Source organism: Rattus rattus, chromosome 2, assembly GCF_011064425.1.
Source record: "Rattus rattus isolate New Zealand chromosome 2, Rrattus_CSIRO_v1, whole genome shotgun sequence".
NCBI classification, from domain to species: Eukaryota; Metazoa; Chordata; class Mammalia; order Rodentia; family Muridae; genus Rattus; species Rattus rattus.
In genome coordinates this window covers 126499068-126511526 of record NC_046155.1, presented here as the reverse complement: position 1 = coordinate 126511526, position 12459 = coordinate 126499068, and the positions used below count along the sequence as shown (strand labels likewise).

The window sequence follows — 12459 nt, the reverse complement described above, 5'->3', positions numbered from 1 at the left end:
TTTTCCTATGGGGAAGAGCAAGGTCAGAGGTAAAAATTCCACATGTTTGATTTCTATATGAACTAATCATTAATTATTTGATCTTACATTATCACTTGGTCTATCTCTAGAAGCTTCTGTGTGCTTCCACATCTATAGAATGAGCAATGCTATCTGCTTGGTATGGTTATTGAAAAGGCTATGTGATCTAATGCGAAGATCCAGAAAGTGTATAACACACTGCAAAACACTGAACAGCAATACCATTCTTCTGATTACTTTCCATTCTTGACCTAAGGACCATGCAGTGGAGTGGTTCGAATAAGAATGGCCCCATAGGGTCGTATATTTGAATGCTTAATCATCAAGGAGTGGCAGTGCTTTAGAAGGATTAGGAGGTGTGGTCTTGTTAGGAGAACAGTGTCAGTGCGGGTGGGCTTTGAGGTTTCAGAAGTCCAAGCCAGGGCCAGTAACTCTCTTTTCCGACTGCCTGAGGATCCAGATGCAGAACTCTCAGCTATTTCTCCAGCACCATGTGTTGACTCCTATTTTAGGATGTGAGATACTTCTGATAGTCTAGGAGACATTGTTATCACATTTCCTTCCTTATGCTTTTATGTGGCATTTACATAGGTTACAAACTCCAGCAGGGGCAGCTCATCACAAGTGTGGAACCATCACAGATCATGCTGGAATTGGTCAGTGGTCATAGGACGTAGAGTAACAGCATAAGGCATTCCCCCTACAGGTTCATTTTCACAGGAAGTAACATGATTTGTTCTTGGTGTTGTCCACACAGATTGGCAGTTTTTCTCTTTATTGGTTCTCAGGTCAGGCCTAAAAGCTTTGCAATATGCTCACCAGTATTTGAAACTCCTTTTCTATACAGCAAGCCTTATTATGGTAGGAGGTGCTTAAATTCTATAGATGTAGAGGATGTGTATATGCTCCATGGGACACAGAAAAGTGGGCAATGCATGTACATGTCACTGCTTACAGTGTTGCTTCTGTAACAGTTAAGGTCACTGACTGGGCTTCCAAAGGTGTGGTCAAGACAGAGGTTAACTCAGTTAACAAGGTTGTCTTCTGTGCCTGCGACCTGTCTTCCACTTCTCATCACTTCTCTTGCCACCCCTTCTCCTGTTTTAAACACTAGCTTGATTTGATGTATACATTTACTTTGATTTCAGCCAACTTTTTCTTGTCAATCAGTTTCCCTTGGTGTACAAAAAGGTACTAGCTCACTCTTGGCTTTCCCTTCTGCTTAAGTTCAGAAAGCATCCCTGAGACCTTAGAGCTTTGATTATGTTCCAGCCAATTTCCATAAGCTTTATAGAAAAGTACTTATAGGCATCTGCACATCAAAATGCAAGTAAACAAGCCTCTTGGATGCCAGCATTTCACACCAGGCTTATTCCCCATCTTTCCTCTTTCTTACCTCTAACGAGGAGGAGACAATATGATTTATCACTCCAGCCAGAATGCTTTCAGAGTGAATGGAGGAATAGACCTGAGAAGATGCATAAGCTGGGGTTACCAATTCATGTGGGATTTGACCTCCAAATCTTTAAGGGAGACAGACTTTATACATATCTAAAATAATGCTGCAGCTAAGGTCCCTTTAGTTCAAAGGGACTATATATATATATATATATATATATATATATATATATATATATATATATATATATGTATTTAAAACTCAAAGGTATATGCACCTATGTTAATAAATGAGCTGTAACTCATGAAAAGCTAGTAGAAAAGACTTATAAAAACATTTTAGTTTTACTTGTGTTTGTGCGTGTGTGTCTGTGTCTGTGTCACACACACACGTGCACACATGCACACGTGCACTAGTATCCACATGTACTTGTGGGTGTCCACACAGGCCAGTACAGGGCATTGGATCCCAGGGAGCTATATTAACAGGCTGTGGGTCACCTACTATGGGTTTTGGGAACCAAACTCTCTGGTCCTCTGTAGGAGCCAAAAGTGTTTTTAACCACTGGGCCATCTCCCTAACCCCAATGACTTTTAAATGTAAGGTATTATAGTATCTTCTACAGGTTCATTTTTTTTATTGTATGGTCCCAGAATGGTGACACTTTATGGAAGATCTGGAACCTTTTGGGAGGTGGAGCCTGAGGGTGGGAAGTGGGTCACTGGGAGGAGCACCATGTGCTTTTATAGTTTATCCTCACTTCTGTTTGTTTGCCACTTCCTGATAGGGAAGGCAATGTGACCAGCTGCTTCTTGCTCCCAAACCTTTGCTACCATATATGGCTGTGTTCCCACTAAACTGTGAACCAAAATAAACCCTACCTTCCTAAAGTTGATTTTTTTTTCATTTATATGGTCACAGCATCAAGAGAAAGCAACAGTATTTGTGGTTACAAAGCCTTTTCTGAGTCCATACATTCCTGTGCTCTAAAAGGCAGGGCCTTCTGCTCTGCCTTCCTGCTCTCATCTTTTGGCAGCAAGATACTCTCTACACTCAGTTCCCAGTGTCCCCACCATAGACCATGGCCAAACACAGGTCTGGGACCCTGATCATGCTAGTATCACCATGGGAGGCATACTTTATATATGTCCAGTGTACATTCTAGGAAGCTCTTAGGAATGAAGATAAGACTCAAAAGAGTTTCAGGTGTCTCTCTTCTCTAGAGAAGTCTCAGCCTCCTAGAGCAGGTCTTGGAGATAAAGGATGGAGAAACCAGACATATCCCTGTGCTCTTCCACCTGCTTTGGACCTTGTGCTTTGTGCTGGCTGTGCTCCACCTGATGTGTTTGCACCAGAGAGATCCTCATGGGATGCTTCCCCTTCTCAAATCTTTGTGCAAATGTCATCTGTGTAGCAAGGCCTTTCCCGACCATCATTAAAAATAGCATCTACTTTCCCTTGTATTCCCACTGTTGTTCTCCCCTCTCTCTACCTCTTTATCTTTTAATCACCATACTCATTTATTAAAACTACCACCTTGAACTACAGCATTAACTCTGTGATGGAAGTGTGTGTCTGCCTTCATGTTGCCACCCCCTGTGGTGTTGGGCACATTGCGTCTGAGGTTTAATTAATATTTGTTAATAGACAGACTCAACCTCCCACCTTTCTCTTGTTGCAGCAGAGGAACCAGATGTCTCCTTATCCAAAGCCAGTGCCTCCACCTATATTCTGAATTGCATCCCTTTCTCCCTCGAGGCTATTCTATCCGCTGTTGTCTTCCCTCTTCCATGAACTCAACAATTCCCACTAGCTGCATACTTTTGATACATATCATAGAGCAGCTGTAAGTCAGGCTCTGTCCCACACGTCTTACCTTGCTTCACAGCTGCCTCAATACAGCCCTGTGAGGATGGAATGAACATCCATTTCTACACAAGAAGAAGCTGAGGCCCAGAGAAGGTAAAACTGTGATCAGAGCCACATAGTAAGTGAGGACCTCTGAATTTGAGCCCAGAAACCTAGTTGAAGAGCCCTGCTCTGAATCACTTTTATGCTTCAGACTCATACCCATCCACTATCATATTCATATATATATATATATATATATATATATAATATTCAAAGAATTCTTGCTGGACTACCTTACGACAGCATTTCTCAGTCATTACCTGTGTTAGTTTGCTTTTTATTACTCTGGTAAACAGCATGACCAAAGGCAACTTTGGGAAGAAAGTGCTTATTTGACTCACAGTTTCTAGACCACCTCAGAAGATGTTGCAGCAGGAACCTGGAAGCAGAAGCTGAAACAGTGGCCATGGAGGAGTGCTGCTTATTGGCTTGCTCCCCATGGCTTGCTCTGCCTGCTTTCATATACAACCCAGAACCACCTGTCCCAGCATGGTACCAACACATCAATCATTAATCAAGAATTGGAATGCCACATACCAATCTGATGGAAGCATTCGAGGTGAGCTTCCCTTTCCCAGATGACTATAGCTTGTGTCAAGTTGGTGCCTGCCATCTTACTCAGCCTCCTTCAGAGTCTGCCAGTGGTAGCTGCTTCTCTCTTACTTGACAGAATATTGTGGGTTTTCTGAGTGTAGTCCTTGCCTTCTGCCTGACTTACTGGGTAGCCCTGAACAGCCCTTCTCTTCCTTAGAAGATATGTGAGAAACGTAACCCATGAGCACACATTGGAGGAAGCTTGCTATCAGGAAGAACCGTGGTGCATGATTCTAAGTGAATGGAACATCTTCATCAGACTTCTGACTCAGAGACCTTTTGTTTTAAATAGCCTTCCCTAAATACTTTAGCATTCTATCCACAATGGTATAAAATTCCTCCTTGATGCTTTTTGGTACCCAGGCAGATGGTGTCCAAATTCTTAAAACAAACAAACAAACAAACAAACAAACAAACAAAAAAACCTAACCAAAACCCTCACACCCAACCAGATTTTGCTTAGAATTACTTTATATCATTCTTTCTACAAAATTTATATTTACATTTCCAAATGCTTAGAATTACTTTTTATCATTTTCTACGAAATTTAGATTTACAAAATTTCCAAATGCATTGTATATTTTCCTCTTCAGACTAAGTGGTCTTCCCATTACAAAAATTTATACCCCAAGAGTATCTTTGTTATTCCAGCTGACATTTTTTGTCCCATTTGGCCATGTAGACAAAATGCTGTCTGAAAGTGTAGGAAGAATCCATGAGCTGTTAAAAATAGTTATGGTTTCATTGCAGAGTCTTACCACAGCCAGGCACAGTACCAGAAATGCAGTACATTCTCTTTCTTATTTCTTATTGTTTTAGACATAGTATGGCCAAGACTCAAATAGACTTCAGGATTTACTCAGAATCAGCCAGTGAATAACCCCAAAATGTGGGTTTTCAGGATGTCACCCACATGAGACCAGATCTCAATGTGTCTGTGAGAAGGTACCTTGTACCTCCCCTTCCTTGGTAAGAATTGAGTGTGCTGTCATGGGTGTGCTAAGAATCCATAGGAAGAGAACACTAGTCTATAAACAGCTGTGGGGTAGCTGAGCAGAGAGTTTAGCAAAGTACTAACATTGGAATTCCGACTTGAGCAACACTGATCAGATAAATGTGGCCCAGCCATTGAAAGCTAAGCTTGGAAAGGCTTGCTACAAGGATGTACTCACCCAGTTGTTTTGCATCCATTATTGACAATCTTCCCACTTCAGATGGTGCCATAACCTTGGCTGTCATTCCCTGCTCTTTTATTGTAGAAGAAATGTACTACTGTAGAGCCCTAACCAGAGAGTTGGCAGCCCTGAAAACTCATTTCATTCATGTCGTAGGGTGTGGATAAACCCGTGCTCTTTATAGAGGAGCAGACTGCCTGTCCAACGGGCTACACTTTGCTCTTGAACCTGCCTGGCGGTAACTTGAAAGGAGTCCATGTTCAGCCAGGCTTTCTTCTCTCTCTTTTGTTCTCTTCTTGATGGACTTGCATCCAGACGCAGCGGTGTCCCTATTAACCTCAGCTGCAGCCTTTTCATGATGGAATTTCTAGTGGACACCTGGGTTAGGAAAGATTTTGAAGTTGTTTTTTCTTCTGAGTGTTTGATGTGTCTCCTTTTGACCCTGCTTGGTCCTAGGGCAATGGCCATTCCCCTCCTCCCTAAGCAGCGATGCTGGTCACCACCCAGAAAGCCTCACAGTTAGAAGGAGGACAGTGGATATGGACCTGGAGGTCTAGCTTCCCATGGGCTCTCCTCTTACTGTCCTAACTCTTTCTTGGTTTTGATGTCTTCATTGTAAGTTGGGTCTTGGATTCGAACAAGAATCATGTGTTTGTTTGTTTGTTTGTTTGCAGTGATATTGTAGGTGATGGTCACTGCCCTTTAAAATAGAGAATAAACCAGTTATTGTTTGCTGAGCCTAAGAAGTCTCTTGGGACAGCTGCTTTTCCATAGTGCAGTCCTTTAGGTTATCATCAGAGGCTATGAAAGAAGGAAGAGAGCGTTTAACATAACAGGACCATGCTTTCTGATGCTCCATAACCTTCTCGACCTGGGGCGGGGGGTGATGGTGGTGGTCTATCCAGACAGAAGGCTGCTGGGGGTTGTTTTTATGCTTTTTCTTTTCTTCACATAAGAGATACATCTGAATGTCACATGGTCATGTTCATGGGGCTATGTAGGGCTTGTGTAGAGAGTTCTGGTCCCTCCTTGAGCAGGTGCAGATATGAGCTCAAGCCAAGTAAGATGGTGGTGTCCCCTCAACAGAATCTAGAATGACCTGGGTAAAGGGGCTTTGGTGGTGCCCGTGGGGGACTAACTTGATTACTGGAAGCGGGAACACCTGCCCGTGGTGAATGGGATTCTAAACTGTAAACTGAGAAAGGGAACTGAGCAGAAGTTTTCATTCATTGGTCTTTTCTTTTGACTATAGGAGTAAAGTGATCAGTTGTCTGGAACTCCTGCTGCCTTGATTTCCCAGTTGTGGTGGATTGTACCCATATCTGCGAGCCCTAACAAACTTCTCCCTGGAGTTGCTTTTGTTGAGAGAATTTAACTATAGCCATGGGGAAAAGAAACAAAGACATCAAGTCTTTATTTTCTGCACTGCCCGTGTACCAAATGGGACTCTGAAGTATCCCAGGGACCAGCCTCCCACCTTCATCCTGTGGCAACACTTTCTCTGGCTTTTCTTTGAAGCTTCTTTGCACCCATTTGCTTCCAGCCCTGCTTAGAAGTTAGTGTTCTTCAGAGCTCAGCCTCAGCACGACCTATGTAGTAACCATCAACTTCCTTTGTCTACCTCTAAGTTGCCTGATTTGCCCTACACACTCTACTCCTGCTGACTCATTGAACATCATAGCTGTTTCAAACCCATGTCTTACATCTAACTCACATCTCTCACTTAGATCTTTCCTGTAGGGAAAGACAACCCTGCCTTGTTTATTTGAAACCAGGGCAGTGTCTACAGATCCCCCTTCTCTCCTAGGCATCCTCCCCTTCTGAATTCCATCACCTTTGGATTTTAGGTCATTCCATAAATGGCAGGAGTGGCTAGTGTCATGTTCCTATCATTGTGATGATGTACATCTTCTCTCCTAGGTGCACAGTCTGCCAGGCCTCCCCGTGGAGGACATGCCTTCTACAATGCAAAGCTCAGCAACTTCTCTTCCTCCTAGTAACCACTCAGGGTTCCTTCATGGGCACCCCTCGCTTTCAACATCAGACTCAGATGTCTTAGCACAAGAGCCTTTCTGAGCTGCCCCACTGCCATGGTTCTACTTCCCAGACCTTCTAACTGCCAGGTAAAGCAAGTCTGTCCTGGAATTCGTGAATTAGCTCCCATGGTTGTACCTTTGAATATCAAGTTCTCTCCCAGGAATATCTTGCTCTATTTGTGTGTGTGTGTGTGTGTGTGTGTGTGTGTGTGTGTGTTGAATTTAACATTTATAAATGGCCAGCCTCAGATCATAACTGGCCTACATATGCATTTGGGGGCTTGTATTATGTTGAACTCTTTTTGAGATAGGGTCTCCTGTAACCTAGGTTGGTTTTAACTCTATTTAGCAGAGGATAACTTTGAATTCTCAGCCCTCCTGCCTGTACTTGCTGAAGGCTTGAATTACAGATGTATGACATCACACTTGGTTTTATGAGATGATGGGGAGGAACTAAGTATCTTGGGCATGTTAGGAAGGCACTCCACCCCATCCCATGTTAAACATTTTAAAATCCAGAGACCGATCTTTAAAACAAAGCAGACTGGTCAAAGAATCACCTGGTTTCTTTTGAACATTCCAGTGATCTGGCCATGCTGAACCACAGTAATTGGAGCAGCGGCAGTCTATGGTTGGCAGATCTGTGTTGTGTTTTCCCACAGTCCACACTGATCCTGACTGACAGCGAGCTGCTTCTCTTATGTGTGTGACCTGCCTAGACTCTGGAGGCATCTGACCTCGTGTTTCCCTAGGCTTATTCCAGTCAAGGAACAATAATCAGCTAATGCCATCTTCTCTACAAACTTTCTCCTTTGAGACACACGAAGCCTACAGGACCTTGGGGTGTGGTGGGCACTAGTTCCCTGTTCTTTCTCGGTCACAGTTGACAGATGCTAAAGTCAACCCCTAGGAGGGTGCTCAGCTTCAGGGGCGTCTGGGATGACCATTCATCCCTCTCCCCCATCAGTATTTTGCAGGTTCCAAGGTGCTGAGAAGCACTGGGCTGAAGGAAGATTTCTGCCCGAGGTCCTCGTGACTACTGGGAGGCAGGAAAGCCAGCCTTGTTGGTTTCGAAATCAGAAAGTGACTGTACACAAGAAATGTCACTGAGTTCACATGAGGTGGTGTTGGGAATAGTACAGAGAGGATAGGAGCCTTCAGGACGAGGACCAGGTTGATGTCAATAGCATGTATCTTGAATGAGAACTGGAGGAAGACTTTGCTTTGAAGGACAGTTAAGTACAGCAAAAAAAATAATCGCATAGCTACTACAACCCAAGCCATTGCTATGGGTGGGCTTCCTCATAAATTCTTCTTTCTATGCTTATCCTAGTCCTCTACATTTAGCATCTTAATGCTTCCATTTTGCTGAGGGATGTTGAGCATTATATTTATCCTAACTAGGTTTTGTCATTTATTTGGTGCAGCCTAGAGTTATTTGAGGGTGTCTCAGTTGAAGGATTGCCCAGATCAGACCAGCCTATGACCATGTCTCGTCTAGATTATCTTGAATGATGGCTGCTGTGTGAGGGCCCAGTCCACTGTGGGCAACGCCAATCCTAGTAGGTAGGTCTAGACTGTCTGAGAAAGCTAGCTGAGCAGGAGCCTGTCACCAAGCCAGTGCCTAAGTCAGGATGCAACCTCACTCGGTGGTTTCTACCTTAGGGTCCTAATTAGAGTCCCTGCCCTGATGTCCTGGAAGTGTAAGCTAAATATATCCTTTCATTCTCAAGTTGCTTTAGGTAAGGAAGAGTGTTTTATCAGAGCAAAAGAAAAAGCAAACTCAAACAATATCCAGTGACTGACAGCCAAGGAAGGGAACGGGAGGCAGGATTTGAATTGGGCTGTATCACTGTCAACTTAGTTCAGGTTCTGACCATTTAGAGAGTGTTAGAGTCAGTATAAGAGGGGCGCACTGAAAAGATGTTGGAGGGTGAGCCTAGGCAGGCAATGTTCCTGGTCACTGCACTTCATTCCAGACGAATGCCAAAGCTCATTAACTAGAGCAAGAGAAGGAGTGAAAAGCCGTGTCAGGAAGGAGGCCTTGTGTACTGCAACAAGGCTGTCCTTCTGATATGACTCCCCCGTCTCCTCCTTGGAGTTCTGGCCCTTTGCCTTAGATGCGTTCTGCAGCTTCTGAGAGGAAGCTCAGGCTGGAAAGTGTTTTCAGCATCCATAGTGAGAGCTATGAAGACATAATGAACACCTACACCTCCCACACCCACACATACACCCTTACTCTCCCTGTTGCCCTGAGTATCAGTCAGCTCAGACAGCATGGTGGGTTGGCCAGGGATAGGCACAGACACTGGGCAGGGACCTGTTAGGGTCCAGAGTTTGGGTTGGTGATTCTGGACAGTGTCCTGGGAACAATGACTCAAGGTGTTGTTGAACATTTTACATCAAGGGGTTGCCTCAGAGCTTCATTCTCTCCTCAAATCTCCTGTCATCAATTACTGTAGGACATTTCAGAAAAGGGGGCTGGGGTAAAACCAATAAGGTTGAGAGTCTGCCAGTCTTTGGGGTTTGGTATCATTCAGAGGCAAAGAGAACTCTTGTCCCACCAACTTCTCCACTTGGCCACAGCACTCTGTAATTGGGCAGGGTTTTTGGCCCCATTGTCTTGGACAGATTGTGTGCTCTTCTGAGACATCTGGGCACAAGAGGAATCACACAAGCACACTGGGACGCAATAGTTCTTTCTCCCCAATACAGAAAGAAGGGACAAATTCCTACCTCTTGGCTGGTGGGGGGATAGGAAAGGTGGGACCCTGACACACACACACACACACATACACACCAATATACTCAAGCAAACATCCTCCTGCTCTGAGGCATGGAGCTATATTTACCCACCCATACCTTGGGAAGTACTGAGAACACACATAAGAAACAGTAGTGCAGGGCACTTCAGTGAAGTGTGGGCTCAGGAGTGGACAGGGGTGGGCTATTTTCTGGAGAACTCTGAGAACCAGATTAAAAAATCACCTTGAGGGAAGAGTCTCAAAGAAAATGAATTGCAAATGTTGCTATGCCAAAGTAAGTCCCATCTCTCATGGTTTATAAACTATATCCAAGTCTTCCCTTCTGTAAACCACATGGTGTTTCTGTGCCTTCCTTACCCCAGTAAACGGTCATTTCATCTTCATCCTCTCTGTCCTCTCCCTTCTCTCTCCATGATGTTTAGTTCCATTTTGTTTCAAGGTTGTGGCCCTATCACAGAGTCTCCCTCATGACTTTATTTTTAAAATTTGAAAACAATGTATCTGTGTTTGTGAGTGTGTGTCTATGTGTGTGTGTGTGAGTGTATTTGTGTATATGTATCTGTGTGTGAATGTGTATCTGTGTGTGAGTTTGTGTGTGAGTATGTGTCTGTGTGTGAGTGTGTGCATGTGTATCTGAGAGTATATATGTATATGTGTATCTGTGTGTGAGTGTACCTGTGTGACTGAGTGTGTGAGTGTATGTGTGTGTAGGTTGGAGGACGAGCAGGGTGTTAGTTCTTGACTTCAACCTTGACTCAGGGATGTCTGCTGCTCACCACTGCCTCCAGCACGCTTACTGCCTTCCAAGATCCCAATGTTCTCTGGCCTCCTATCTTACAGTAGGAGTGCTGGGTTGCAGCCTCCCACTGCCAAGCATTATGTGATGTCCTAGTTTCATTCTGTTGCTATGATAAGCACCAGGACCAAAGGCAACATAGAAGAGGAAACTTCCGGGACACAGTTTATCCCTGAGGGAAGTCAGGGCAGGAATTCAAGCAGGAAGTTGAAGCAGACACCCTGGAGGAACTCTGCTTGCTAGTTCACATTATGGCTCAAACAGACTCATGTTTAGTTAGAGAGAGAGAGAGAGAGAGAGAGAGAGAGAGAGAGAGAGAGAGAGAGAGAGAGAGAGAGAGAGAGTGTGTAATCATTTAAAACATATGGATCCTATGTGTACACACACACACACACACACACACACACACACACACAGAGCTCAGGGTCACCTGCTCAAGAAAAGGTGTGAGTGGTCCTGGCCCTCCTATATTAACAAGCAAGACACACTCTCCCAACCCAGACATGCCCACAGGCCAGTCTGATCTAAAAGCAATTTCTTGAATAAGGCTTTCCTCTCAGATCAAGACTTGCCACTTGGATGATCCTAGGCTGTGTCAAGCTGACAAATCTGAGTAGGACATATGAGTTCTGAGGATTTGAACTCAGAGCCCAGATGCTTACACCTGGCTGGCAAGGGCTTGACTCACAGAGCCAGCTCCTCAGTCTGGTTCCTTTGGCAAGCCATTCTTTTATTTGTAGATTCCCTGTCTTTCTAGCTCCTGCTTTCTCCTTCCTTCTCAAACCTCTGACAAAACCAGTCTCTTGTCTTTAGAATCTCATTCCATTCCACCATTCGATGTAGAGTAGTCTCTCAAAGTTGCCAGTCCTGATAATGGCCAAGTCCATGACGGGGACCCTGAGCACCCTCATCTTTAAAGGGAACACATGCCAGCAAGACGTCTCCCTGCTCTCTTCTTTCCTCACCTCACCGGCTACCTTTCCCTGTGGCCTCTGCTACCTGAATTCTGCTCTGGCTCTCCAAGTGAGGCCAAAGACCAAGGCTTATCCAGGAGCCTTGGGTACCACAGAGGTTCATCTACACCAGTGGCTTTCATCAGACCTCATGAAAAATTGCTTTTGTCTCAGCCCTGACTGCTCTCCAAACTGCATACCAGTCAGTCCCAAGTTCACAGTAGGGGACTGTGGACAAGTCCTTCACATCTTAGAGTCGCTACATCTATAATAATAATGAGGGGTGACCTCGTATGTCCCTCTTTGCTAATAATGGGCGAGCTGATTTCTGCTTTGTTTTTCTGACTGTTTCACTGGTGTCATTACACTTTGTTCTTGTTACCACACAGATGAATGCCTCTGTTTAAAATGATCAGGTGTGAAACCAATCCCATCCAAGGGCTGTACAGAACAGCTTCCTTTCTTCATGCCGAGGCTGCCCCAAGCTCAATGACTCCTCTCAGCATTACTGGACGGTCCCTGGGAAAACTGGAGTGCTGTCAATTCCTTTTTAGAAATCACTCCCTAACCCTTCCTGTTAATGCAAGGATATTAACCCAGAGCAGACCCTACATGTTTCGGTTCTGATTGGTAATGTGGGTGGTCCTCTCAACTCCTGTGCTCGCCCCACCTCTAGGAAATGGCACTTTGCTGGCACATTCTTTGTTCAAAGAAAGCATTTCAGGGGGTCTACGGTGGTTCCCGTTTCTTTGAGAATCATTTGAAAGGTATGGATCCTGTGTCTGCCATTTTAAGGGGTCACAGAGTAC

At 44.5% G+C, this 12459-nt stretch overlaps 1 protein-coding gene and 1 non-coding gene across 3 annotated transcripts in view; both read right to left on the bottom strand.

Annotated features, from left to right (window-relative positions):
• Window positions 1-12459, bottom strand: part of St8sia2 (ST8 alpha-N-acetyl-neuraminide alpha-2,8-sialyltransferase 2) — a 72901-nt gene that overhangs the window by 45154 nt on the left and 15288 nt on the right. The window lies entirely within an intron of this gene.
• On the bottom strand, window positions 5177-5308 carry LOC116895099. The gene has a single exon (XR_004387260.1). It is a non-coding gene; the product is annotated as a small nucleolar RNA U109 (small nucleolar RNA).